The sequence below is a fragment of the Scyliorhinus torazame genome, chromosome 23 (assembly GCF_047496885.1).
Source record: "Scyliorhinus torazame isolate Kashiwa2021f chromosome 23, sScyTor2.1, whole genome shotgun sequence".
Classification (NCBI taxonomy): domain Eukaryota; kingdom Metazoa; phylum Chordata; class Chondrichthyes; order Carcharhiniformes; family Scyliorhinidae; genus Scyliorhinus; species Scyliorhinus torazame.
The window spans coordinates 27,204,969-27,211,979 of NC_092729.1; positions in this window are offsets into that span (position 1 = coordinate 27,204,969).

The window sequence follows — 7,011 nt, forward strand, 5'->3', positions numbered from 1 at the left end:
TGGCAGCTAATCTTGTTGCTCCGAAAGTCTAATTAAAACATTGTATAGGTTTGGGCTAATGGGTTTTATGTATTTTAAAAGCGTTCCCCGTGGAGCAGTTAAATAGAGACAAGGTGTTGACTTTAATAATGTTATAAAGTTCAACCCAAGAGTTGAAGCAGTCAGTTGGTACCGGCTTCAAGAAAGTTACTTTTAGCTGGAAGGTGAGTTGGTAAGGTTTCTGAATATTTGAATATTTGAACATTCAGATATTCTGCATTATTCTGGCAGGGTGTCAGATCATTTCTTTCCACAGTCTCAAAAGATCTCTTCAAAGTGGGGTGTTCGATATATCTCAACACATTAATGTTCCTGAACGCTAACTGCAGTTTAATGTCCTTTGGAATCTGAGATGCTCTTGCTGCTTGAGTGAAAATAAAGATCATAGTTCAGGATTATTGTGTCACTGTATTAATTAGCAATGTTTAAACGGGAATTGTACTTTATTTTCTTGTGTTATATGAAATAAATTGTGTTGGTAATACATTTTATTCTTTATTTATTCTTTCATGGGATCTGGACTTCGCTGGTTGGACAAGTATTGATTGACCATCGCGAATTGCCCTTTCACTGAGTAATCTGCTCGGCTATTTCAAAGAGTATTGTCAGAGTCAACCACATTGCTGTTACTCTGGAGTCACATGTAGGCCACACCATGTGAGGACGGCAGATTTTCTTCCCTAAACGATATTAGTGAACCAAATGGGGGTTTTGCGACAATCGTCAATGGTTTAATTGTCATCATTAGACTTTTAATGGCAGATTATTATTGAAATCAAATATCACCATCTGCCGTGGTGAGATTCGCACTTGGGCCCCAGAGAACTCCCCTCGGTTTCTGGATTATTATTCCAATGTGCCACGTCCTCCGTTTGCTGAGATAGCCCCCGAGGACAGGTAGACTTTCCTTACAGTCTTAGAAAATTAAAACAAATTATTGGCGTTCGTGTCCAGTATCTTAGCCATTGTTTGTGTCTAATCCATGATCGTAATGGAAGGTCTGATGAAGGAGCTATGCTATGAAAGCTACTGATTCCAAACAAACCTGTTGGACTTTAACCTGGTGTTGTCAGACTTCTCACTGTTTTCACCACAGTCCAACACCTACATCTGCACATCATGATCGTAATAAATGGCACGATTGTCCCAGTCAGATTTCATGAACATCTCCCGGGCTCCAATTGACTAAAGGCTTCATTGGACCAGCCGTATCAACACTGTAGTTGAAAAAAAGCAGGCCAGATATAATGAAATCTGGAGAGAGTTTCACATTTTCTGGCTCGCCAAACCCTGTCGATCAGCTTCATGGACACACACCAAGTGTTTGAGGAATATTCACCGCTTGCCTGGATGATTGTGACTCTGAAAACAATGCGGGTAAATGCAGCTCAAGACGGATATGTTGGCTTTGGCGCGCATAACACACAGATTCACAATGAGACTCGCACTGAACAATTACTCAGGCTAGAGAGAGATAAACTGTCAGTGGTGATGTCACTGCGAACATCCACACTCCATGCTGACAGAGGAGTGACACTTCCCATCCTATCCCCTTCGATTCTATCCAATTCCATCCCCCTCCATCCCACCTCTATCTCATACGCATCGATCCCGTTCACCCACGCTCCGCCTCCACCATCGAAACTGTGTTAAAATATATGATACAATTTGTATCAATGGGATGAAGATACAGAACAGTCAGCCATATTTAAATCGAATGGCGTATGTGCCACAGTGAGCTTGTGTCGGAAACAAAAACATTTGTTGCTAAAATAGAGATGTCTAGACGTCTAGATGGTGTAGAGGAGGAAATATGGGCTGGTTAGGAGCTGGTTTAGCTCACTGGGCTAAATCTCTGGCTTTTAAAGCAGGCCAGGAGCACGGTTCAATTCCCGTCCAAGCCTCCCCGAACAGGCGCCGGAATGTGGCGATTAAGGGTAACATTACTTAATTGAAGTCTACTCATGACAACGAGCGATTTTCATTTTCATTTTATTTCACATCACACAGATCCAGCGGTCCAGGTAAATGCCATGGGGAATATGGCAGCCTGTGTAATATACATTAAATTAATAAATGTGGAATTGAAAGCGAGTCTCAATAAGAGTTACGATGGCAACGAGCATCGTTTGTCCTCAGATAGCGATTTGACAGATGGCGGGGGAGGGGGGGGGAGAGGATTAGCCGCAGAATGGAGGTGGATTCTGCCACGTTTGGTTGCTCTGTTCTACCAGTGACTCCATGTCCACGCAATTTTATTTGGCATTGCATTGGCCATTACAATTGCAGTTCCTGGGAACATGCGGGCAGTCAAGAAGGGCTAACAGCTAATCCCATGAAAGAAAATAAATTGTGCCACTGAATCGACAATTGGTTCGGGGCCACCTTTAAAACCGAATGTACCTTCAAAAGCCTCAACAGTGATTTGAAGTGGACAGAATTACAAAATATAAACTAAATTTCATGTCTTCACCCGACTCGGATATAAAACTGCATTGCACCGATCAATGGCACAGCACGACGGGTTAAATCAATCAAATTAATGTTCATAACATTAAACTCTGTGATTTCATAGCTTAATTATGGCCTATCCGAATTCATTAACTTACACAGGGCCAGAGAAGTATCAGTTCTAAACTTGTGAAATGCTTTGTCGAACTCAAAAATCACTGAGAAAAGAACATGTGAATACGATAATTGTACATAAATAGGCCTTGATATAATTTATTGTGTTGTAGAATGATGCAGACCAGAGACCTTCTGGTCCATCATAACTATTTCCGATGTAGTCTGTTCACCCCCAAACAAGCACTTATCCAAATCAAATAGAATATTGCAATTTAAGCTGCTCCCACTTGCATATCAGAGAGCGGTCCAGATTACAGCAACCTGTGTTCACAGAAACATTTAATTCGATCCTTGCACCAATCCTGAATTCAACATCATCTAGGCCGGCACGGTGGCCCAGTGGATAGTGCTGCTGACTCACTGCGCCAAGATCCCAGGTTCGATCCCGGCTCTGGGTCACTGCCCGTGTGGAGTTTGCACATTCTCCCTGTGTCTGCATGGGTTTCGGCCCCACAACCCAAAGATGTGCAGGGTCGGTGGATTGGCCACTCTAAATTGCCCCGTAATTAAAATTAAATAAATCAACGCCCGCTGGTAACTCAGAAACGTTCAGTGACTGGAGACAGACTTTAATTATTTTCTCTATTCAAACACTTCCTGATTTTCGACTCCACCATCAAATCCACCCTTAACTATCTCGGCTCTCAGGAGAACTACCGCAGTTTCTCCAATTGGACGAGATGAACATACTAATATTGTTGCGTTGGATCTTCCATAAATGAAGCTACAATAAAGCTTTTACACAGAATGGATGGTGGAGGATTGGAAATTATTTCCTCACTGGCTCTTGACGCGAGGATGATTGCCATTTTCAAATCTTCGATTGATAATTATTTTTATTTAATAGAGAGGAATAACAGATATCTGATTGAGCAGGTAGCTGGACTTACGAACCAGGCCCCACATATTGCCATTGAATAATGGACGAGGTTTCTGTTAGCAAATGACGGACACATGCAAGCACGTCCTATTGGTGCTTCTGTCTTTTTCTCTGCATTATGTCACATTGTTCCACAATATAAACTTAGCAAACGCTAATTCGAACTCAGCAGTGAGTAGCATAAAAGCCACCCTTCAACTGGGTATTGGCAGAATGGCTACATTTACAAAACATGCATCGTGAAATTTACTACTGTGATAAATATAAGAATTGGTTACCTCTTTCTCTGTTCCTCTCTCTATGTTACCATAGAATTTACAGTGCAGAAGGAGGCCATTCGGCCCATAGAGTCTGCACCGGTCCTTTGAAAGAGCACCTTACCTAAGCCCATACCTTCTCCTTATCCCCACACCTCCACCCTATTCCTGTCACCCCACCTAACCTTTTTTGGACCATAAGGGCAAGTTTTGCATAGCCAATCCACCTAACCTGCACAGCTTTAGACTGTGGGAGGAAACCTGAGCACCCGGAGGAAAGCCACGCAGACACGGGGAGAACGTGCAGACTCCGCACAGACAGTGACCCAAGCCTGGAATCAATCCCTGGACCCTTGAGCTGTGAAGCAACTGTGCTAACCACTGTGCTACCGTGCTGCCCACTGGTTACTACTTCTCTCTCTCTTTCTCTCTGTTTCTCTATTTGTCCCTCTGTTACTGCTCCTCCCCTCTCTCTTTGTCTCTCTCTCTCCCTCTGTTACTGTTTTTTCTCTCTCTCTCTCCCTCTGTTACTGTTTCTCGCTCTCTCTCCCTCTGTTACTGTCTCTCTCTCCCCCTCTGTTATGCTTCTCTCTCTCGCGCGCGCTCTCTATCTCTCTTTCTTTCTCTCCCTTTCTCTCTCTCAGTCACTCTGTCTCTGACTGCTCCTACTCATATTGGTGGTGCCTGTTCCCATAACATGTTTGGTGCTGTGCTGACTGCCTGACTGCAGAATGGGGGAGGAGAGATGGAAAGAGAGAAGTAGAAGAGGGATACTTTCAAGGCCGTGAAGGGAGCAAGCCCGCGGAACTGCTTATTTGATGGGAACCTCCCAGCTGATGGTCCTGCACGGCCCGCACCCCCCCCCAGCCCCCCCCCCCCCCACCCCCCAACAATCAACAACTGCCTTTCAGCGAGGAGGAAGCATTTGTTGTTATTCTGTCAGATGTGCTTGCTCCCGGGTGGGGATCTGGTAGACAGTGTGTTTTCTGATTCCCTTCCGGGCTGAGGACCTCGCACCCCAGGTGCTCCTGTGCATGGTGAGGGCCTATGCTTTTCATTGGTGTAGTCGTCCTAGAGAGGAAGTCCGGACCGTCTATCTGCTCGGCCCCTTCCTTGCTGAACATCTACTTTTGTTCCCCTATCCTCCCGTCCACCAGCTGGACAGGAGTCTCCAGTCACCGGCTCTATCCCAGCCACATGTCCCACCCTCCTGTGAGCCATCCTCCTCCTCCCGCCGTGTCCCTTGCTCTGTCTCCCCTCCCTGTCCTCGCTACTCCGCTAACTTTCTGGGTGGAGAGTAGGGAATACCACTTCCCTCCTCCCTCGGGGCTGGTGCTCCACAATCCTGGCTGTCTCGCAGAAATGCCCTCCATGGTTTCTGGCCTGCACGAAGTGGTTTCATGGACCGGCTGCTGCTGCAAGAACGTCACCTCCTTACCCTCACACATCATACGGATCCTGGGGTGGAGGGTGTTGCATGCGGCAGTGTTGTACAGCCATTGATTGTACATGTTCTCCGACTCCCCGGAACTCTGCCATTGTTGCGGCAATGTGGAGTCCATTAACCGTGTCTCTGTGTTATAGGGTGTGTTGTGGGAAAATCAACCACTTCGGGAGTCAGACTTGCTGTGTTCAATCAGTGCAGTTTATTGTTACACGAAGCTTCGGGAGAAAGCGTACGTACCCCCGCGGTACGGTAGCCAACCTTTCTCGTGGTTTGAATGGCATTCATTCATTTTATACTTTGGGTTCACAATGAGTCCAGATACAAAACAATTATCACCTTGTTATCTTTATACATTTTATAGATTGTACATCGCTATTTGTAAGCGTTTTGCCATTTACACATGATTATAGTTGAAGAGGTTTTACAGGTTACAGGCAGCAGCAGGAAGGTAGTATCGATTGTCCCTTTGTTTTAGGAAATGGCCCAAGCCATTCATATTAGCATATCATTGTGTACACCTTGGCTGAAGTCAGCTTTATTCAAGCGGTGTCCCGCATTTATGTATTTCTTAATCTTCCTGTCTGGCTCCCTTTGTCCTGGATCTGTTCCTATCTGTCCCACTGGCACCCCGCTGGGCTCCAGGCACCAGTTATGTCTGCTTTATTCTCTGTGTCGCCATCTTATGAGTCAGGCTACCATCTTCTGTGCCAAGTGCCCTTCTGAACCGTTTCCCACTTCAGCTGCACACTCCTTCGCTTTCTGACCAAACTGTCATGTGAGAGTCCCTTTAAGAAATGGATGTGTAAGCAATGTACCTTTAAGAAAATAGTAATGTCAGAGAGTGGGTGGAGCTCAGCTCAGTTCAGCCATTTTGTAGTTTGGTTTTGCAGTTTAGTTTTGTAGTTTCAGTTTAAAAAAGTTCCCGGCTGGTTTTGCTGAGAGCAGCTTCAAAGTGCCTGGGTGTTTTGCTGTGAGCTGTTTAAAAGGAGAAAGCCAGTTTGAGACAGCAGCTTGAGAAGTTCTGGTTTGCTGTGAGTAGCCTGAAGGGAGAAGCCAGTTTTGAAAAGAGCTGTGTGTGTGTCTGTGTTTTGCAGTTTGCAGCAAGAAAGCAAGGTAATGGACCTGAAGTTAACCAAGCTAATATGGCTCTGCCATTGTACAGAGTATATATATGTCCTTTAACCTGATGTGATCCTGTTTAAAGGTGTTAAGTCTCTTGGAAGGTTGAAGGAACATTTTTTGGGAATTATTTACTGTGGCAATATTTTCTGAGTTATCTTTGAAGTAAGGGGTGTTAAGAGATCCAATGTTTATTTAAGATGTTAAGTTGAGTTCATGGAATAAACAGTTTTGTGTTTAAAAACCCACGTGTCCATAATTGTAATCCCACACCGAGGGAAAAAGACGCGTGCTCGGAAAAGCAACAAATCCATTAAAGGGAGAGGTTGGTTGAACTCCATGATACATTTTGGGGTTCTTAAAACGCCTTGCCCACAACAAAACATTTACCGAAGTTTTGTTCGCACTTCAGCCCCACGCTCCTGATCTATGGGAACCTTTGCGGAAGGGGCTAGGGAAGGTGGGGTCCTCCTTGTGAACCTATTCCTGGGCCTGGGCAAGCTCGCCATGTATTGGTCCAGGCACCGGGCGACAGAGGGGGTCGCCCATCCAGACTGCCTTTACCTCTTCCGCGGCTTAATTGACGGTCATGTGTCCTAGAAAGGGAGCATGCGGTGTGCACGGGCACCATCGAGGCCTTT